The sequence below is a fragment of the Ochotona princeps genome, chromosome 13 (genome assembly GCF_030435755.1).
Source record: "Ochotona princeps isolate mOchPri1 chromosome 13, mOchPri1.hap1, whole genome shotgun sequence".
Classification (NCBI taxonomy): domain Eukaryota; kingdom Metazoa; phylum Chordata; class Mammalia; order Lagomorpha; family Ochotonidae; genus Ochotona; species Ochotona princeps.
The window spans coordinates 3,658,526-3,681,697 of record NC_080844.1 but is presented as its reverse complement, the minus strand read 5'-3'; the positions used below and the strand labels follow the sequence as shown (position 1 = coordinate 3,681,697).

The window sequence follows — 23,172 nt, the reverse complement described above, 5'->3', positions numbered from 1 at the left end:
ATCAAAAAACCAGTCATTAATCCTAAAAAGAAATTTCAACAGCAGAGAGCAGAACACATCACATCAAATCCCATTATCTCTGGCTCCCCATAAAGTGGTGACTATTCAAAGCAAGTAACAAAACAACTTACACTTTTGATGAGCTGGGTGCTGGTATAAGGAAGTCATTGAAGACATCGTGCAGGCGACAATCCGTGAACTTCAGCTTCCCAGATAATCCCGTTCACCTGCTTCCTGATTTCATGTGTCCTAGACACGGTCTGCTGGAAAATTCCTGGAGAAACTGCAGGAGCTGTTTCCAAGGCAAGAACACACTGCATCAGTCGTTAGGAAAGGATCTGCTTTGTCTGCTGGATCCTACTCTGAGGGTTCCAAGATCTAGTGGTACTGGACGATACCAGGATAAGGTCAGTTTATGTTGGCCACAAGTTCCTGAAAGACTCTCAGTGTTACATGTTGGGCATGCTACAGAACCTCTACTACCATTTATAAATGCTCTCCATGGGACACTAAGTCATCAACCTCAAATTCCTGGCTCCCACCAATCCTGTCCCCACACTTGGCACCTAAAGGTTGTTGCCCATGCCAAATTATCATTGCCACACAGGGCATCAAGGTTCCTCTCCTCCCTCCAAACCTCCACAGGCCTCCATCCCATGCCTGTGTCCAGTGGCAATCACCAGAGTCAGATGCTCCTGCAGATCTCTAACATCAACTAGAGTCACCGCACACAGCATCCGACCCCTGTGCCTGCTCAGCTCTGAGGCATGACAGACAGAAGTGGAGCTAAACCTGGGGGCAACAGCAGCCTGAGCCCAGCCTGCCCAGTCCCAGTGAGGTCCCTCTGCCCTGGCACGGCATCTCCAGTCCTTTCCCAGCCCTTCCAATCCACCATGGTGTCTGTCCACTTTTGTCATCTGTGCCACACAGCTCACGTGGGGTTCTGCAGGGCAGCACCATCCACTTGGATCCAGGGACTACAGTGCTCTGAAAACTGAGTCCCAGTGGCCAAGCTGTTCCTGAGGCATGATGCTGACATGCGACTCCAGCACACAGAAAACCAGGGCATTCCTGCCACTCCATCATCGTCCTGTGCGGGGAAAGACCATGGCCACCTGGGCCAAGCATATCTGGCCCCAGTGTAGTTTCTCCTGCCAGGCACAGTCCCTCTGCCCCAGTATGGCCTATTCACTTGAACCCAGATGCTCCAGCCCCAGCCAGGCTCCTCAACTTTTGCCATCCTGACCACCCAGCTCACCTGGACATTGCATGTGGCTGCACAGTCAATCCAGACTCAGGGACTACAGTGCTCATCAAATGGAAACCCTGCAGCCAAGCTGGTCCTTGGACGAGGCACTGGCACCCTGGTGACCCTGGCACACTCATGTCTGACAGATGTCCTATGAGGGAAAACCCGAGGGCACCTGGGTCCAGCCCCAATGCAGCCCTTCTGCCCAAGCCCAGACGCTCCACCCCAGCCGGGCCCCCTCCACTTTTATTGTCTGTGCCGGGCTCACCTGGGGATCCATGTGCCTGCATAGTCCTTTGGGGCCCAAGGTCCTTCAACCAAGCTCATCCTGGGGCATGACTCTGGTCCTGGACCTCAGTACCCATTACCCCACTGCATACAGAACACCTGGCATGCTCCTGATGCTCAGCAGGACATCCTGTTCAAGGAAAGACACGGTCATCTGAGCATTCCCTCTCCAGCCCCAACGAGTCTCTCCACGCAAGCCCAGCTCCTCTGGCCTAGCCAGGCCATCCACCCACCTGGTACCCTCCAGTGCAGCCTTGCCCCACCACACAGGCCCAGGCCCTCCACACAAGCCTGGTCCCCTCCACTTTTGCTATCCAGCCTCGAGACACCTGGGGCCCTGAGAAGCTGTTTGTGCAGTCCCAGAAAGCCCAGCCATCGGTACACTGAGTCCCTGTAGCCAAGCTGGTCCATAGATGGGACTCCAACACTCACATAACCCCAGTACACTCCCATTCAATTTCTGTCCTGTTGGAGACAGACCATGGCCAGCATCAGTCTGCTCCCTCCATCCCTAGAGCAACCAATCCATCCCAGTAGGGATGTTAGCATAGCCCCCTTCACTTTGACCATTCACATCATGTGATTCACTTGGGGATACACAAGGCTGCATGAACCATCTGGCCCCAGGTACCACAGTATTCTGGGAACCAAGTCCTGGCAGCCAAGCTGGTCCTAGAGCTTAACCTCAGCCCTCACATGACTATTGTGCCCATGAAAACTCAGTGCACACCTGCCTGGTGGTTCTAGTTAGGGGAAACATCACAGCCACCTGGGTCCAACCTGTCCGGCCCTTTGTGGCCCCTCCATCTAGGCACAGACACACACCCCAACCAGGACCCTCCACCCCAGCACTACCTCTGCACCCCAGCCCAATCATCCTTCCAGTTTTGCCATCCCAGAAGCACAGCTTATTGAGGGTTCCAGAGAGCTATACAGTTGCTTTGGTCCTAAGGACCTCCACGCTCAAGGAACTGAGCCTGGACAGCCACGCTGGTCCTAGAGCTCAACAGTGGGCCCAGACCCTGAACCCTGAAACAGCAGTCATGCAGCTCAACTGGGGATTCAAAGGGCTGTACAGCACTTCAGGTACCAAGGACCATAGAGTTCGGAAAACCACGTGGCAGCAGCCAAGCCAGAACTGGAGCTTGATCCCAGCGTCATGATGATCCCAGGACCCTCCTGCTCGAAGGTTGTCCTGCCAGGGAAATAACATGGCCTCCTAGATCCAGCCTGTCCAACCCAAGTGTGGCTGCTCCACTCCTTCATGCCCCAACATCTCAGCTCTGCCCCGGCGGGGCTCCTCCACTTCTATCTTCCCAAGCATGAAGCTTGCCCGGGGCTCGGCAGGGTTTCACAGTCCATCTGGGCCCAAGAAGCACAGAGCTCTAGGAACTGAATCCTGGCATCCAAGCTGGTCCTGAACATGACCTTGGCACTGAGAGACCCTGGAACATACAGAACCCTGTTTTTGGCACTCTGTCCTGTTCAGGAAAAGACCATGGCTGCACGGGCCTATTATTTCCAGCCCCAATGCAGTCCCTTCTGTGAGGTACAGACCCTCAATCCTAGCATGGTCCCTCTGGCTGAGCCTGGCTGCTCCATCCCCAGCCCAGCCACCCCAACACAAAGCAGCATCCCATGCCAGCCTGGCCCCTCTGGCCCTGCCCCTGCACCCCTCCACTTTATCCATTCTAGCCATACGGGTCACCTGGGGTTATGAGTGGCTGCATGCCCTCTCACGCACGCCCAAGGAACACAGCCTTTGCCAAACCAAAGTCCCAAAGAGCTCATTTGGAGACACTACCCCAATACCCATGTGACCCAGCCAGGTACTCTAGCACAGCCCCTAAGCCCCTGAGAGGCCCCTCCACTTTCCCCAACTTGGCCATGGACCTTACCTGCAGTTGCTCAGGTCTGAACAGTCTATCCCTGTCCAAAGACCTCTGTGTGCCAGGAATCAGGTCCTGACAGCCAAGCTGGTCCTGGGGCGTGAACCAGGCACCCACATGATGCCAGCCCCTCAACCCTGTCCCCGCCCCCTCACTCCAGCCCAGGGCCCCTCCACTTAGACCATTTTGAAGGCATGCTTCAGCAGCAGTTCCTCAGGGCTGCACAGTCCTCTCTGTGTTCTGGCAACTGACCACCAGCAGCCACACTGCTCCTGAGGTATGACCCTGGTGCCCATGGGACCCCAGTGACCACATGACCCTGTCTAGCCCCGCTGCCCCAGCCAAGCCCCTGTAGCCCAACCCAGCCACATAGCTTACCTGGGATTCCACAGGACTGTGCTATCCATCAGGGTTCAAACACTACAGCACTTGAGAGCAGAAATCTGCAGCCAAACTGGTCCTGAAGCTTGACTCCGGCGGACTCCTGCTGCAAAGTCCTGTTGCAGAAACAATGTGGTACCTGAGTCCAGTCTGTCTAACCCCAAACTAGCCCTCCTGCCCAGTCCAGCACCTGAGTCCCAGACCACTTCCCCAACTTCTACCATCTCAGCCAGGCTACTCAACTCCTTTCAAGAGGCCTACGTTGTCCGTCCCACCCCCAGGATCCCAGCACTCAAGAACCAAGTTACGACTGTTGCTGGTCCTGCACAAACGTGACCGAGAGCCCAAGTGCCCACATCCTACACATGACCTGGTGTGCCCCTGCCATACGGCCCTCCATTTGGGAAAAAAACCAGGAGCAGCCTGGACATGAATCAAAACACGCGCAAACACACACACACGCACACACACGCACACACACACACACACACAAAATAACAACCACCACCACCTACGAAAAAGGAGCTGAGGTCCCAGTGGCGAGGCCTAGCAGCCAAAGTCCTTGCCTTGAACAGCGCCGGGATCCCATATGGGCTCCGGTTCTAATCCCAGCAGCTCCACTTCCCATCCAGCTCCCCGCTTGTGGCCTGGGAAAGCAGACGAGGACGGTCCAAAGCTTTGGGACCCTGCACCCGTGTGGGAGACCTGGAAGAGGTTCCTGGTTCCCAGCTTCGGATCAGTGCAGTACCGGCCGTAGCAGTCACTTGGGGAGTGAAGCTTCGGACGGAAGATCTTCCTCTCTGTCTCTTCTACTCTGTGTATATCTGATTTGGTAATAAAAACAAAAATAAATCTTAAAAAAAAAAAAAAAAAGAAAGAAAAAGGAGCTGAGGCTGAGGACACCGGTGACCTAAGGTTGCCAGGGCCAACCACTGCGCCTCAGCCAGGGCCCTCTGTCCCAGACTGTCCCAGCCACAACCCCTCCACCCCAGGCGGGAGCTCTCCATCCCATCCGGGAGTCCTCCAACCCGTCCCAGCCCAGGGACCCTCTGTCATAGCCAAGAGCTGTCCGCCCATAACCCAGTGACCCTGCGCTCCAGCCCAGTGGCCCTCCACTCCGGCCCAGTGAACCTCCACCCTGGCCAGGAGAACTCGGTCCCAGCAGAGAGCCCTCTACCCCAACCGGGAACCCTCCACCTCAACCCACTGACCACATGCTCCACCCCAATAACCTTCTACCCTGGCTGAGAACCCTTCCACCCTGGCCAGAAGGCCCCCCACCCCGGCCCGGTGCCCCTGCAGCCTTGCCGGGAGCCCTTCTACCCAGTGACCCGGTGCACTTCCACCCTGGCCGGGAACCCCTCCACCCCAACCCGGTGCCCCTCTGTCCTAGCCGGGAACCCCTCCACCCCAACCCGGTGCCCCTCTGTCCTAGCCAGGAGCCCCTCCACCCCAACCCGGTGCCCCTCGGTCCTAGTCGGGAGCCCCTCAACCCTGGCCCGGTGCCCCTCTGTCCTACCCGCGAGCCCCTCCACCCTGGCCCGGTACCCTTCTGTCCTAGCCGCGAGCCCTTCCACACCGGCCCGTCGCACGTCCACCCCCGCGCAGCGCCCTCCACCCTGACCCGGTGCCCCTCTGTCCTAGCCGGGAACCCCTCCACCCCGGCCCAGTGCCCCTCTGTCCTAGCCGGGAACCCCTCCACCCCAACCCGGTGCCCCTCTGTCCTAGCCGTGAGCCCCTCCACCCCAAGCCGGGGCCCCTCTGTCCTAGCCGCGAGCCCTCCACCCCAACCCGGTGCCCCTCTGTCCTAGCCGCGAGCCCCTCCACCCCGGCCCGGTGCCCCTCTGTCCTAGCCGCGAGCCCCTCCACCCCGGCCCGGTGCCCCTCTGTCCTAGCCGGGAACCCCTCCACCCCAACCCGGTGCCCCTCTGTCCTAGCCGCGAGCCCCTCCATCCCGGCCCGGGCCCTCACACTAACTATGCCGTCCGCGCCTTACCTGCGCTTCCATGCGTCCGCTCACCTCGGAGTCCTGGCGTCGAATGACTCCTGAGAGTGACCCTGACGCCAGCGTGACCCAAGCGTGTGCGTGACCCCGGCGCTCACGTGAGGACGTCACCTACGTGACCCCGGCGTGCTCGGCAATGGCCGTCCTCCAGTGCATCTGGAAGGGAAGAAGTGAGGCGCGCAAAACCCTAAGTCAGTGACAGAGGATCTTCCTCTGTCTGTCTAGATTTCCATTAAAAGTAAAATGTTTAAAAAGAAAAAAAAAAGGAAGAAAGTACGGCACTGGTCAGGAGCCAGTTTTTTTTAAAGATTTATTTATTTTTATCACCAAGTCAGATATACAGAGAGGAGGTGACAGAGGAAGATCTTCCATCGGATGATTCACTCCCCAAGTGGCCGCAACAGCGTGACCCCAGCTGGTGCTGCGCCGATCCGAAGCCTGGATCCAGGAACTTACTCCAAGTCTCACGTGTGGATGCATCTTTAAAAATAAAAGGTAATCCCGATGCACGGCACTGGTCAGCGGCCAGTCGGAAGGCCCCTGCCGCTTGGAAGGGTAGGAGATGGTGGGGCCTTCCCAGGACCAGGTCAGGGGAACTCGGGAGGGCGCCCGGCTGCTTGGACCAGTGGGAGGTGGGAGTGCCTTCGCTGGTCGGGGTTGGGGGATGCCTTCCCTGGCTGTGGTGGGGGGTGGGAGGGTGCTCAGAAGGGTAGGGTGTGGGGGAGCCTTCCGCAGCCCGTTTCTCGGGAACCCCCAGACTCCTGGAAGGGTAGGGGGTCAAGGCACCTTTTCTGGCCCAGGTCTGCAGCCCCTCTAGCAGGCCCAGCCACCTGAAGGGTTGGGTGGGGTCGTCTTTTCCCTGCTGGGTCAAGGGAGCCTTCCCCAGGCCGGGTCGTGGCAGGGGGACCCCTAGGGCAGGTCCCCAGACTCCTGGAAGGGTGGGGGGTCGGGGCGCCTTCCACAGCCCTGGTTGGGGGTAGGGGATTGGGCGCCTTCCCTGGGCAGGGTCTGGGGTTCCCTTGCATGGTCCTCCTGCCATCTGCAAGGGTGGGGGTTGGGGGCAATCAATCTGATCCTTCCATGTACTGGGATCCCATATGGGAGGAAGTTCAAGTCCCGACTGTTCCACTTCAGACCCAGCTCCCTGCCTGTGGCCTGGGAAAGCAGTAGAGAAGGCCCGAAGTCTTGGGGCCCTGTACCCGTGTGGGCGACCCAGAAGAAACTCCTGGGTTTGGATGGACTCAACTGGTGCCATTCTGGCCATCTGAGGAGTGAACCAGCAAATGTAGAATCTTTCTCTGTCTCTCATTCTCTCTGTAAATCTGCTTTTCCAATAAAAATATTAAAAAATGCTTTTATCGATCAAGAAAGGGAGGGACAAGGGATGGGGAAAGGCTAGAAACATGGCAAGGAATGAGATGTCCACGTATATGTGTGTGTGAACGTAGGTGTATATATATGTATGTATTTTTAAAAGTATATACTCGTGTATTTGTATGTGTGAATGTAGGCATTGTGAGTTTTTGCTTGTGTATTCATGTGTTTAGATATGCGCAAGGGGTGTGGTTGTGTGAGGGGCGTGGGTATAGAGGGGACATGGGGGGACAGGAGAGGAGGGAGGAAGAAGCGGGAGTGAGAGGGAGACAGGGAAGGAGAGACAAGGGGAGATGGGGTGGGGAAAGGCAGGGAACCATGGCAAGGAATGAGATATCCATGTATATGTGTGTATTATTAAGGTATATATTTATGTAATTGTGTATGAATAGAGCCATGTATGAGGTTATATTTATATTTGTGTATTCATGTGTTTCGATATGGGGAAGGGGCGTGGGTGTGTGAGGGGGCTCAATTATTGAGGTAACAACTGGGACAGGGAGAGGGGGCAGGAAGAAGGGGGAGAGAGGGAGATGCAGAAGGGGAAGACAAGGGGAAAAGGGGTGTGCAAAGGCAGAAAACCTGGGGAAGGAATGGGGTATTGTGTGTGTGTGTGAATGTAGGTGTATATATGTATGTATATAGTGTAAAGGTGTATATTTATGTAATTATGTGTGTGAATGTAGGTGTATATATGTATGTATATAGTATAAAGGTGTATATTTATGTAATTATGTGTGTGAATGTAGGTGTTTACACATAGGTATATATTATAAAAGTATGTATGTAGTCACGTTGTAAATCAGCCATGTATAAGTTTGTATAGGTATATATTTGTGCATTCATGTGTTTAGATAATGGAGAAGGGGTGTGGGTTTGTGAGGGGGCACAGGAAAAGAGGGAGACTTATGGGCACAGGGAGAGGAGGGAGGAGGAAGTGGGAGAGAGATGGGAAGAGAGAGTCAAGGGGAAATGGGTGTGGGGAAAGGGAACCAGGGCAAGAAATGGGGGTGTGTATATGTGTGTGTGCTTCAGTATATACACAGGTGCTTATACAGGTGCATGTGTAATTATATGTGTGCATGTTTATGAGTGTGTGTATGATTTTACATAATTATGGATGTATGTGTATACATGCATACCTATATAAGTATTTATGTATGTATTTACATGGATTTGGTTAAGAATTATATATATGTTTACATAAGTATACGTGTTTATGTGTAGCTATTTATGTAATCAACCAATGGTTACATGTGTGCACACATGCAATGATGTAGGTATATGTATGCATGTATATTAATTATGTGTATATGATGTATTTACATATATATTTAGGCATTATGTGTTTACATGAGTATGTATGAATATAGCTATATATTTGTATTTAGTTGTATATTTGTTAGTTATATATGTATGTATTGTGTGTGAAGGAACCAATGTCATCACCGTGGCTTTTAGCAGAACAGAAGCAGGGGACTCAATAGAAAGTAGAGCAGCTGAGACGTGACCTGGCTGGCACCTTGTTTCCCAGGATTGGGACAGGATAAGTGATAAATGCCTGTATTCCTGCCATCCTTAATGTCACCTGAAGTCCAAGACCTGTTGAACTTTCAAAACTGCATGATCAGGACACTCAGCGTATGCCTCACATTGGGGACCGGGGATGGGTGGGAAGCTGGGAGGGGCTTCTCCCTTTATCTCTCCCCTTCCCCAGATACAGAAAAAAAAAATAACGTTAATATGGAAACAATGCTTTTACCCACTTTCCTGTAGCCCTTGACCTGACAATGTAAAGATTATTAAAATAAAAGAATTTAAAAAAAAGAAGAACTCACAGCAATTTGGGATCCTGGCATGTGCAAGATGAAGACTTTAGCTGCTAAGATACCACACTGTTTTTAAAGGCATAATTTATTTTACTTTATTTTTAAAGGCATATTTCAAAGAGAAGTGTAAAGAGCGGAAGATCTTCCCTCTGCTGGATCACTCTCCAAGTGTCTGAAATGCCTGGAGCTGAGCTGATCCAAATCAGGATCCTAAAGCTTCTTCTGGGTCTCCCACACAGCTGCAGAGTCCCAAGGCTTTGGACTAACCCAGAGTATTTTCCCAGACCACCAGCAGGGACTTGCAAGTGATGCAGAGCAGCTGGGACATCTAGAGATGCCTGCTTCTGTTCTGCTAAAAGCCACGGTGATGACATTGGTTCCTTCACACACAATACATACATATATAACTAACAAATATACAACTAAATACAAATATATAGCTATATTCATACATACTCATGTAAACACATAATGCCTAAATATATATGTAAATACATCATATACACATAATTAATATACATGCATACATATACCTACATCATTGCATGTGTGCACACATGTAACCATTGGTTGATTACATAAATAGCTACACATAAACACGTATACTTATGTAAACATATATATAATTCTTAACCAAATCCATGTAAATACATACATAAATACTTATATAGGTATGCATGTATACACAGACATACACAATTATGTAAAATCATACACACACTCATAAACATGCACACATATAATTACACATGCACCTTTATAAGCACCTGTGTATATACTGAAGCACACACACATATACACACCCCCATTTCTTGCCCTGGTTCCCTTTCCCCACACCCATTTCCCCTTGACTCTCTCTTCCCATCTCTCTCCCACTTCCTCCTCCCTCCTCTCCCTGTGCCCATAAGTCTCCCTCTTTTCCTGTGCCCCCTCACAAACCCACACCCCTTCTCCATTATCTAAACACATGAATGCACAAATATATACCTAGATAAACTTATACATGGCTAATTTACACACATGACTACATACATACCTTTATAATATATACCTATGTGTAAACACCTACATTCACACACATAATTACATAAATATACACCTTTATACTATATACATACATATATACACCTACATTCACACACATAATTACATAAATATACACCTTTACACTATATACATACATATATACACCTACATTCACACACACACACAATACCCCATTCCTTCCCCAGGTTTTCTGCCTTTGCACACCCCTTTTCCCCTTGTCTTCCCCTTCTGCATCTCCCTCTCTCCCCCTTCTTCCTGCCTCCTCTCCCTGTCCCAGATGTTACCTCAATAATTGAGCCCCCTCACACACCCACGCCCCTTCCCCATATCGAAACACATGAATACACAAATATAAATATAACCTCATACATGGCTCTATTCATACACAATTACATAAATATATACCTTAATAATACACACATATACATGGATATCTCATTCCTTGCCATGGTTCCCTGCCTTTCCCCACCCCATCTCCCCTTGTCTCTCCTTCCCTGTCTCCCTCTCACTCCCGCTTCTTCCTCCCTCCTCTCCTGTCCCCCCCATGTCCCCTCTATACCCACGCCCCTCACACAACCACACCCCTTGCCCATATCTAAACACATGAATACACAAGTAAAAACTCACAATGCCTACATTCACACATACAAATACACAAATATATACTTTTAAAAATACATACATATAGATACACCTAAATTCACACACACATATACATGGACATCTCATTCCTTGCCATGTTTCTAGCCTTTCCCCATCCCTTGTCCCTCCCTTTCTTGATCGATAAAAGCATTTTTTAATATTTTTATTGGAAAAGCAGATTTACAGAGAGAATGAGAGACAGAGAAAGATTCTACATTTGCTGGTTCACTCCTCAGATGGCCAGAATGGCACCAGTTGAGTCCATCCAAACCCAGGAGTTTCTTCTGGGTCGCCCACACGGGTACAGGGCCCCAAGACTTCGGGCCTTCTCTACTGCTTTCCCAGGCCACAGGCAGGGAGCTGGGTCTGAAGTGGAACAGTCGGGACTTGAACTTCCTCCCATATGGGATCCCAGTACATGGAAGGATCAGATTGATTGCCCCCAACCCCCACCCTTGCAGATGGCAGGAGGACCATGCAAGGGAACCCCAGACCCTGCCCAGGGAAGGCGCCCAATCCCCTACTCCCAACCAGGGCTGTGGAAGGCGCCCCGACCCCCCACCCTTCCAGGAGTCTGGGGACCTGCCCTAGGGGTCCCCCTGCCACGACCCGGCCTGGGGAAGGCTCCCTTGACCCAGCAGGGAAAGACGACCCCACCCAACCCTTCAGGTGGCTGGGCCTGCTAGAGGGGCTGCAGACCTGGGCCAGAAAAGGTGCCTTGACCCCCTACCCTTCCAGGAGTCTGGGGGTTCCCGAGAAACGGGCTGCGGAAGGCTCCCCCACACCCTACCCTTCTGAGCACCCTCCCACCCCCCACCACAGCCAGGGAAGGCATCCCCCAACCCCGACCAGCGAAGGCACTCCCACCTCCCACTGGTCCAAGCAGCCGGGCGCCCTCCCGAGTTCCCCTGACCTGGTCCTGGGAAGGCCCCACCATCTCCTACCCTTCCAAGCGGCAGGGGCCTTCCGACTGGCCGCTGACCAGTGCCGTGCATCGGGATTACCTTTTATTTTTAAAGATGCATCCACACGTGAGACTTGGAGTAAGTTCCTGGATCCAGGCTTCGGATCGGCGCAGCACCAGCTGGGGTCACGCTGTTGCGGCCACTTGGGGAGTGAATCATCCGATGGAAGATCTTCCTCTGTCTCACCTCCTCTCTGTATATCTGACTTGGTGATAAAAATAAATAAATCTTTAAAAAAAAAAAAACCTCAAAAAAAAACTGGCTCCTGACCAGTGCCGTACTTTCTTCCTTTTTTTTTTTCTTTTTAAACGTTTTACTTTTAATGGAAATCTAGACAGACAGAGGAAGATCCTCTGTCACTGACTTAGGGTTTTGCGCGCCTCACTTCTTCCCTTCCAGATGCACTGGAGGACGGCCATTGCCGAGCACGCCGGGGTCACGTAGGTGACGTCCTCACGTGAGCGCCGGGGTCACGCACACGCTTGGGTCACGCTGGCGTCAGGGTCACTCTCAGGAGTCATTCGACGCCAGGACTCCGAGGTGAGCGGACAGGATAGTTAGTGTGAGGGCCCGGGCCGGGGTGGAGGGGCTCGCGGCTAGGACAGAGGGGCACCGGGTTGGGGTGGAGGGGCTCGCGGCTAGGACAGAGGGGCACCGGGCCGGTGTGGAAGGGCTCGCGGCTAGGACAGAAGGGCACCGGGTCGGGGTGGAGGGCTCCCGGCTAGGACAGAGGGGCGCCGGGTTGGGGTGGAGGGGCTCGCGACTAGGACAGAGGGGCACCGGGCCGGGGTGGAGGGGCTCGTGGCTAGGACAGAGGGGCACCGGGCCGGGTTGGAGGGGCTCGTGGCTAGGACAGAGGGGCGCCGGGCCAGGGTTGAGGGGCTCCTGGCTAGGACAGAGGGGCACCGGGTTGGGGTGGAGGGGTTCCCGGCTAGGACAGAGGGGCACCGGGTTGGGGTGGAGGGGTTCCCGGCCAGGGTGGAAGTGCACCGGGCCACGGGGTAGAGGGGCTCCCGGCAAGGCTGCAGGGGCACCGGGCCAGGGTGGGGGGCCTTCTGGCCAGGGTAGAAGGGTTCTCAGCCAGGGTGAAAGGTTATTGAGGTGGAGCGTGGGGTCACTGGGTTGAGGTGGAGGGTTCCCGGTTGGGGTAGAGGGCTCTCTGCTGGGACCGAGTTCTCCTGGCCAGGGTGGAGGATCACTGGGCCGGAGTGGAGGGCCACTGGGCTGGTGCGCAGGGTCACTGGGTTATGGGCGGACAGCTCTTGGCTATGACAGAGGGTCCCTGGGCTGGGACGGGTTGGAGGACTCCCGGATGGGATGGAGAGCTCCCGCCTGGGGTGGAGGGGTTGTGGCTGGGACAGTCTGGGACAGAGGGCCCTGGCTGAGGCGCAGTGGTTGGCCCTGGCAACCTTAGGTCACCGGTGTCCTCAGCCTCAGCTCCTTTTTCTTTCTTTTTTTTTTTTTTTAAGATTTATTTTTGTTTTTATTACCAAATCAGATATACACAGAGTAGAAGAGACAGAGAGGAAGATCTTCCGTCCGAAGCTTCACTCCCCAAGTGACTGCTACGGCCGGTACTGCACTGATCCGAAGCTGGGAACCAGGAACCTCTTCCAGGTCTCCCACACGGGTGCAGGTTCCCAAAGCTTTGGACCGTCCTCGTCTGCTTTCCCAGGCCACAAGCGGGGAGCTGGATGGGAAGTGGAGCTGCTGGGATTAGAACCGGAGCCCATATGGGATCCCGGCGCTGTTCAAGGCAAGGACTTTGGCTGCTAGGCCTCGCCACTGGGACCTCAGCTCCTTTTTCGTAGGTGGTGGTGGTTGTTATTTTGTGTGTGTGTGTGTGTGTGCGTGTGTGTGCGTGTGTGTGTGTTTGCGCGTGTTTTGATTCATGTCCAGGCTGCTCCTGGTTTTTTTCCCAAATGGAGGGCCGTATGGCAGGGGCACACCAGGTCATGTGTAGGATGTGGGCACTTGGGCTCTCGGTCACGTTTGTGCAGGACCAGCAACAGTCGTAACTTGGTTCTTGAGTGCTGGGATCCTGGGGGTGGGACGGACAATGTAGGCCTCTTGAAAGGAGTTGAGTAGCCTGGCTGAGATGGTAGAAGTTGGGGAAGTGGTCTGGGACTCAGGTGCTGGACTGGGCAGGAGGGCTAGTTTGGGGTTAGACAGACTGGACTCAGGTACCACATTGTTTCTGCAACAGGACTTTGCAGCAGGAGTCCGCCGGAGTCAAGCTTCAGGACCAGTTTGGCTGCAGATTTCTGCTCTCAAGTGCTGTAGTGTTTGAACCCTGATGGATAGCACAGTCCTGTGGAATCCCAGGTAAGCTATGTGGCTGAGTTGGGCTACAGGGGCTTGGCTGGGGCAGCGGGGCTAGACAGGGTCATGTGGTCACTGGGGTCCCATGGGCACCAGGGTCATACCTCAGGAGCAGTGTGGCTGCTGGTGGTCAGTTGCCAGAACACAGAGAGGACTGTGCAGCCCTGAGGAACTGCTGCTGAAGCATGCCTTCAAAATGGTCTAAGTGGAGGGGCCCTGGGCTGGAGTGAGGGGGCGGGGACAGGGTTGAGGGGCTGGCATCATGTGGGTGCCTGGTTGACGCCCCAGGACCAGCTTGGCTGTCAGGACCTGATTCCTGGCACACAGAGGTCTTTGGACAGGGATAGACTGTTCAGACCTGAGCAACTGCAGGTAAGGTCCATGGCCAAGTTGGGGAAAGTGGAGGGGCCTCTCAGGGGCTTAGGGGCTGTGCTAGAGTACCTGGCTGGGTCACATGGGTATTGGGCTAGTGTCTCCAAATGAGCTCTTTGGGACTTTGGTTTGGCAAAGGCTGTGTTCCTTGGGCGTGCGTGAGAGGGCATGCAGCCACTCATAACCCCAGGTGACCCGTATGGCTAGAATGGATAAAGTGGAGGGGTGCAGGGGCAGGGCCAGAGGGGCCAGGCTGGCATGGGATGCTGCTTTGTGTTGGGGTGGCTGGGCTGGGGATGGAGCAGCCAGGCTCAGCCAGAGGGACCATGCTAGGATTGAGGGTCTGTACCTCACAGAAGGGACTGCATTGGGGCTGGAAATAATAGGCCCGTGCAGCCATGGTCTTTTCCTGAACAGGACAGAGTGCCAAAAACAGGGTTCTGTATGTTCCAGGGTCTCTCAGTGCCAAGGTCATGTTCAGGACCAGCTTGGATGCCAGGATTCAGTTCCTAGAGCTCTGTGCTTCTTGGGCCCAGATGGACTGTGAAACCCTGCCGAGCCCCGGGCAAGCTTCATGCTTGGGAAGATAGAAGTGGAGGAGCCCCGCCGGGGCAGAGCTGAGATGTTGGGGCATGAAGGAGTGGAGCAGCCACACTTGGGTTGGACAGGCTGGATCTAGGAGGCCATGTTATTTCCCTGGCAGGACAACCTTCGAGCAGGAGGGTCCTGGGATCATCATGACGCTGGGATCAAGCTCCAGTTCTGGCTTGGCTGCTGCCACGTGGTTTTCCGAACTCTATGGTCCTTGGCACCTGAAGTGCTGTACAGCCCTTTGAATCCCCAGTTGAGCTGCATGACTGCTGTTTCAGGGTTCAGGGTCTGGGCCCACTGTTGAGCTCTAGGACCAGCGTGGCTGTCCAGGCTCAGTTCCTTGAGCGTGGAGGTCCTTAGGACCAAAGCAACTGTATAGCTCTCTGGAACCCTCAATAAGCTGTGCTTCTGGGATGGCAAAACTGGAAGGATGATTGGGCTGGGGTGCAGAGGTAGTGCTGGGGTGGAGGGTCCTGGTTGGGGTGTGTGTCTGTGCCTAGATGGAGGGGCCACAAAGGGCCGGACAGGTTGGACCCAGGTGGCTGTGATGTTTCCCCTAACTAGAACCACCAGGCAGGTGTGCACTGAGTTTTCATGGGCACAATAGTCATGTGAGGGCTGAGGTTAAGCTCTAGGACCAGCTTGGCTGCCAGGACTTGGTTCCCAGAATACTGTGGTACCTGGGGCCAGATGGTTCATGCAGCCTTGTGTATCCCCAAGTGAATCACATGATGTGAATGGTCAAAGTGAAGGGGGCTATGCTAACATCCCTACTGGGATGGATTGGTTGCTCTAGGGATGGAGGGAGCAGACTGATGCTGGCCATGGTCTGTCTCCAACAGGACAGAAATTGAATGGGAGTGTACTGGGGTTATGTGAGTGTTGGAGTCCCATCTATGGACCAGCTTGGCTACAGGGACTCAGTGTACCGATGGCTGGGCTTTCTGGGACTGCACAAACAGCTTCTCAGGGCCCCAGGTGTCTCGAGGCTGGATAGCAAAAGTGGAGGGGACCAGGCTTGTGTGGAGGGCCTGGGCCTGTGTGGTGGGGCAAGGCTGCACTGGAGGGTACCAGGTGGGTGGATGGCCTGGCTAGGCCAGAGGAGCTGGGCTTGCGTGGAGAGACTCGTTGGGGCTGGAGAGGGAATGCTCAGATGACCGTGTCTTTCCTTGAACAGGATGTCCTGCTGAGCATCAGGAGCATGCCAGATGTTCTGTATGCAGTGGGGTAATGGGTACTGAGGTCCAGGTACCAGAGTCATGCCCCAGGATGAGCTTGGTTGAAGGACCTTGGGCCCCAAAGGACTATGCAGGCACATGGATCCCCAGGTGAGCCCGGCACAGACAATAAAAGTGGAGGGGGCCCGGCTGGGGTGGAGCGTCTGGGCTTGGGCAGAAGGGCTGCATTGGGGCTGGACCCAGGTGCCCTCGGGTTTTCCCTCATAGGACATCTGTCAGACATGAGTGTGCCAGGGTCACCAGGGTGCCAGTGCCTGGTCCAAGGACCAGCTTGGCTGCAGGGTTTCCATTTGATGAGCACTGTGGTCCCTGAGTCTGGATTGACTGTGCAGCCACATGCAACGCCCAGGTGAGCTGGGTGGTCAGGATGGCAAAAGTTGAGGAGCCTGGCTGGGGCTGGAGCATCTGGGTTCAAGTGAATAGGCCATACTGGGGCAGAGGGACTGTGCCTGGCAGGAGAAACTACACTGGGGCCAGATATGCTTGGCCCAGGTGGCCATGGTCTTTCCCCGCACAGGACGATGATGGAGTGGCAGGAATGCCCTGGTTTTCTGTGTGCTGGAGTCGCATGTCAGCATCATGCCTCAGGAACAGCTTGGCCACTGGGACTCAGTTTTTAGAGCACTGTAGTCCCTGGGTCCGTGTGGGTGGTCTGCCCCGCAGAACCCCACGTGAGCTGTGTGGCACAGATGATAAAAGTGGACAGACACCATGGTGGATTGGAAGGGCTGGGATAGGGCTGGAGGTGCCGTGCCAGGGCACAGGGACCTCACTGGGACTGGGCAGGCTGGGCTCTGGCTGCTGTTGCGACCAGGTTCAGTTCCACTTCTGTCTGTCATGCCTCAGAGCTGAGCAGGCACAGGGGTCGGATGCTGTGTGAGGTGGCTCTAGTTGATGTTAGACATCTGCAGGAGCATCTGACTCTGGTGATTGCCACTGGACACAGGCATGGGATGGAGGCCTGTGGAGGTTTGGAGGGAGGAGAGGAACCTTGATGCCCTGTGTGGCAATGATAATTTGGCATGGGCAACAACCTTTAGGTGCCAAGTGTGGGGACAGGATTGGTGGGAGCCAGGAATTTGAGGTTGGTGACTTAGTGTCCCATGGAGAGCATTTATAAATGGTAGTAGAGGTTCTGTAGCATGCCCAGCATGTAACACTGAGTGTCTTTCAGGAAGTTGTGGCCAACATAAACTGACCTTATCCTGGTATCGTCCAGTTCCACTAGATCTTGGAACCCTCAGAGTAGGATCCAGCAGACAAAGCAGATCCTTTCCTAACGCCTGATGCAGTGTGTTCTTGCCTTGGAAACAGCTCCTGCAGTTTCTCCAGGAATTTTCCAGCAGACCGTGTCTAGGACACATGAAATGAAGAAGCAGGTGAACGGGATTATCTGGGAAGCTGAAGTTCACGGATTGTCGCCTGCACGATGTCTTCAATGATTTCCCTATACCAGCACCCAGCTCATCAAAAGTGTAAGTTGTTTTGTTACTTGCTTTGAATAGTCACCACTTTATGGGGAGCCAGAGATAATGGGATTTGATGTGATGTGTTCTGCTCTCTGCTGTTGAAATTTCTTTTTAGGATTAATGACTGGTTTTTTGATTAGTAGCATCTTTATTTTGTTCAAAGCATTTAAAAGAAATTTCATGATAAGATGTCTCATTTCCCCAACCCTTTTTGAAGTGGCCCACAGTTGTACCACATTGTAGGGCACTCACAAGCTGGGTGTGGCGTTCTTCCAGGACATCTGTAGCTGGTCTGACCCTCTGGACACCAGAGTGTGGCCTCATCTATTGGTTGGGTTCATTAGATAATGATCAGCCATTTTGAAAGTCTCTGTCTACTTGCAGTGTTGTCAACTTAAACTTTATGATGGTTTTGTACCTGTGAAGTAAAGTTAAGTATGGATAGGTTGCTGAGTTTCAGTCCATGTATGGTTTTATTTAAGTATGTATTATGTTTGTTCTGGACACCAGGAATCCCTGAGTAGATTAGCCCATGGGAAAATTAGACGTGTGAGGTTTCTTTTGTACTCAGTGTGGATATACAAGATGGGTATACAATATTCCCCACATTATTCTTACATTTAAGATTGCTTCTTCCCATCATGCCCATTTGAGCTATTTGGTGTTATCATCCAAATGCTGTCATGCTGGAGATCTTATTCTTGAACCTGTCCAATCATCTACTGGCAGTATGCTCTTGTGCAGGCATGTCACACAAGGAATTGGGACAGCAGCCATAAATCGTGTGAAGGATGATGCCAGATTCAACTAGCTGTTGACGTGTGATATTTGGGTATGTTAAAGGGCTCAGAACCTCTTGCAAGAGCAGGATGAGAGAAATGTGGTTCAGACTGCCCGTCCTGTTCTTGTTTGGGCATTGCGTATTGACCAGGTGAGAAGGTGGAAACATGAACTCTGTGGCCTCCTAGGTCTTGACCTTTCCCATAGTGTGACGTTACCAACTTTGACTTTACCCTCAGTTTCCCTTTCCTGGGATTTGTTCCATTTTATTTTCTGTCTGTCCATCTCCATAGTGGTTTGCACTTGTTGGAGACCTGCTGTCCGCAGATGAGTACTAATGTGATAAGGTGTCCTAAATGGAAGGAGCTTTTCAAGACCCTGGTTTGTCACATTTATGTCAGCTAGGTAGAAGCTGGGTTTGAGAGAGGATTGGATGGGTGATGATTGCTCAGGATACAGCTGGGACTCAGTGTTCTGGGCCCCTTCTTCCTGATCCAGTGCTGCTCTATATGCTGGAGTCCTCTTACTCTTGGTATAAAGTTAAGGCACAATGTGTACTTTAGTGAAGTAAACAGTCCCACCTAAGATCAGGGCCCTAGCTTCTCCTGCCCTTCATTGTATTGTATTAGTTCCTATCATATGGAATTTCCAGGGATCGTTCAGTTTTGACCTGCAGAAATATTGTTTACGTAAGAGTGCCAGATCATAGTTAAGACAAATGCTGTATGCAAGTTTAAAAAATGCAAGCCACCAAGGGCTTTTGTTTGGATGATTGCTCATTTGGACAGTTGGTTGGTTCAGATGACTGGAATGTGGCATGGATGAACTCAGATTACAGACCTGAGGGCCAATTTCCAAGTGTAAGCCTCATTGCAAGTGGCCATGCCAGCAATAGTATTTGCATGGTGTCTTGTACGTTCCAGAAGGTAGGTGCAGGGCATGCAGTAGATCTGCAGGTAGTCCAAGGGGAGGCTCATCTTCATTACAGACTGCATGGTAACATAGAAAATGAAATAACCTTGCACACAGGTGGACCCATCTTTAAGTCTGATTCACCTCTTTGCAACTGAAGACTTGGGAAGGTCCTCAAGTTTTCTGGCTTTTAGTTTCTCACATTTAAAATAGGAGTAAAAAGATTTGTCTTTCTGTTTTTTACAATTGTAGTAGCATAAAACTTGAGAGTAATTATTAACGCTTGGCTTATGGTAATGAAAAGCTGTTTCTGAAAACACACACTTTACATGACGTAAGACTGGTTAGTTGTGTGTCACCTTGCACTGTCTCCAACACCTGTTGCCAGTTCATAAATCTCTCCTCTTTGTGTCTGTCTGCTCTGAGTCTTGTGGCTGGCTATGTCCAGTTTCTTGTTAGATACTTGGATTCATTGGATTACAGTTTATCCTCCCAGGGAGACTCTGTTTTCATCAAGTGCAGTGAGATCTTTTGGGGTACACACTATTTCTATCCCAGCTGGAGTTCATAGAAGGGCCTTGGATGGAATAAATGGTTGAATAAAACAAGCTGCATGTGGACTCTCAAACATCCACTGGATAATCCCAGGAAGATTTCCCCTAGTGCTGTCTGCATAATGTTCTGTGTTCCAGCTGCATGTTGAATGATAGGTGACTCAAGGCAATTTGACGTTTAAATTTTCTGTTCTCAAATTGCTGACTGGCTCTTAGAGCCTGACACCAGTGCTATTTGTCCTGTAAGGGGAAACACTGCTTCCACTAACAGATTGATGGGTCATTCCAGCCAAGCTGCACTTTCCCTGTAATAAAGCAGTACCTTGTTTCTAAGCAGGTTAAGAACTGATTTCCTCATTAAATAGCATATCATGAAATGAATGTGATTGTTAAGTATAAGGACAGGGTGTATTAGTGGTGTCTTATTACACAGTCTTCATTATAAAAGAACGGCTATTGCTAAAACAGTCCCCATTTAACAGGTAGTGGGACATGATTCTTGAGCTGTGAGTGCTGATTAGGGCTGGATAATGCCCTGTTCCTGCCTGTTCTGTCTGTCAGGGAACAAGGCAGACCCAGGGAAAATAGACAAGCGTGTGTTGACAATAGATTAAAAAGCCCCACGTAAAGTCCATTAATACAGCTCATCTTTAGGATTTGCTTTCTACTGTACTCACAGAATTGGCAGCATTTAATCTCTTCTGAGACCAGCTGAGAGAACCTTTTTCCCCTTCTGAGTGATAGGCTGGGTTTTCTGAGACACAGATTTGTCTGTAGGGCCCACAGGTGCTGTGATGGCTTATGTACCATCTAATGATGGTGGTGTGTGTTGATGATATACCTGTTTGCATGGGGAAATTTGTTCCTTCAGCTTTACCAGGAACATACTTGCTGATGGTTCACAGAACTGAGCCAAATTTATTGGTTTTGCAGTAACACAAGCATAGGACTGATGAGAATTCTGCTTTTTCCTGCATGAACTTTAATTTCAGTTTTGTTTTGTTTTGATAAAGTTGTGTGTGTGTGTGTACATTTTCTTTGTGTTTGCATTGTGGTAGAAAATGCACCCAATTGCAAATTAGGCTTCCATAAAAAAGGGAAAATCCACAGCCTGCCTGCGTATTATCCCTGCAAGGAAGAGACATTAAAGGAGAATGGAGGACCTGTGTGTGTGTGTGTGTGTGTGTGTGTGTGTGTGTGTGTGTGTTTGTGTGTGTTTAGGAGGGATGTTGTAGGATGCCAGAGTCAGCAGACTGATGCTGAAAGATGTCTGTCACCAGCCGGGCATCGTTGTGTCAGGCACTTTTCCTGAGAATATGAAAGTTCTGATCTCTTGTCATATAGCTTATGGATTTCCCTTCTCACTGTACTCTCAAGTGATTGGTGCAACAGTGCCTTGTTAATCCTGGAACCTCCAGGGTTTCTCCATAAGAGTCCAAATGATGAAAGAAGTTCAGAGAGTCCCACGGGAAATGGCCATGTGTTTAGAGAGCAGTGAGCAGGTCCTGCGCTTGGGAGGAAGAAGGGATTGGGTGATGTTCTTGCTGTCTCTTTCTCTTGATTTATTTGTTTATTGGAAATTCAGATATAGAAAAAGGAGAAGAGACAGACAGTTCTTCAGTCTGCTGGTTTGCTATGTAAGTGGCCACAATGACCAGAGCTGAGCTGATCTGGATTCAGGATCCAGGTGCTTCTTTCTGGTCTCTGACACAGGTGCAGAGTCCCGATGCTTTGGGCTATCCTCTGCTGCTTTCCCAAGGCCACAAGCAGGGAGTTGGAAGGCAAGTGGTGCAGCCAGAACATGAACCTGTGTCCATATGGGATCATTGCCCTTGCCTAGTGAGGGTGTGAACCACTAGTCTACCATGCTGGGCCCAGGTGGTTTTCTTAAAGGGGGATTTTAGGCAGACTTTGGGATATCTTTTGAGGAAGAGCACTGTTCATAGCACCTTATATTTCATCTTCTGGTCGCTACAAGTGCCCCTGAAAAGCTCTCCCTTGATGCTTCTCTGAAGCTCCCAGTTGGTAGTTTGAGCTGATGGCGTCCAGTGCTTGGGCCACTGCTGAACAAGTTGACTTTGACCTATCATGACCTATAAGTTCTCTCATCTGAGCAGCTGTGGGCAAGAGTGCTTGTTCTAACCTGTCCTTCCTTCTGTCTTTTCTAGAATTTCACCTTACCCCCAATAAGTCAAGAAGGGGTAGAGATCCTTGTAAAGGGCAGGACTTGAGCTTCAAGAAATTCACGTATTGGTGCCACTTCTTTTTCTTGGTATCACATACACTCTTGCTGCAAGTCTGGAAGAAGCTAGACCTTTTAGTTTTGCAGCAGAGTGCCTCTGGAGTCTTCATCAAAGTACGCTTCTTTGTGGTGGAATCTAGGTGCTGCCCTGATTAGCTGTGTGTAGGGGTGATTGCAGGTTTGCGGGACTGGGTTTATTCCCCTTCTTTGTCCTCACATCTATTCAGTAGACCTGACTTTCCATCTCTAACTAGTTTCTTACATCAAAACGTGGATTATTTTTTCTAGGTCCATGGGCCAAGCCATGTCAGGGAGAGTTGAGACCAGTGATGGCTTGGCCCATTCACCTAGATAAACAGATATCCACATTTTCATGTATAGATTGAATGTGAAGGCCTAATGCAGACTGCTCTGGGTTTCAAGGGAGACCAGTTAGGAAATTAATTCAACAGCCAAGCATTTCTGCTGCTACATCTAGTTGATTATTCAGGTTAATATCTTTAGCTTATCTTCTCCTAAGTGTAAGTATCTGTCAATAGTTAATAGCATACATGGAGTTTCCTTCAGTGTATTAAAATCATACATTGGACAATTGATGGCAGGAACCCAGGTTTATTTTTGACTTTGTCACTTTGGAATCAATCTGTCATCTTACTTAATATGAATGAAGTAACACATTGATCTGGGTTGCACATTGGCTGGTGCCCTTTCTGCGTGTCTCACCCTACCTTGTGCACCTGCTCCAGGCCTTCTACCTGTATGAAGATATCGGCAGCCTTGTTAGAGGAAGCTGTCCAGAGAGTTTGGCTTTTCCTGGTTTTCACACCAGCCACTGCAGGATAGCATCTGTGTCTTTCCCTCAGTCTTGGGAAAGAACCCAGATTGACTTTCCATTTTGCCTTGTGCTGTTTTCACCGTTACCTTTCCATACACCTAGGAGACCTTGTCAGAGTGCCCGGGAAAGAATCCTCAGGAGATTGAGAGCCCCAGGACTAAGGGACTTGTGTTCTAGCCTCAGGTATC

The 23,172-nt window shown here is 51.5% G+C and overlaps 1 pseudogene; it reads left to right on the top strand.

Annotated features, from left to right (window-relative positions):
• Positions 1 to 23,161, top strand: part of LOC131481755 (mortality factor 4-like protein 2) — a 44,891-nt pseudogene extending 21,730 nt beyond the window's left edge.
• The last annotated feature ends 11 nt before the right edge of the window (positions 23,162 to 23,172 follow it).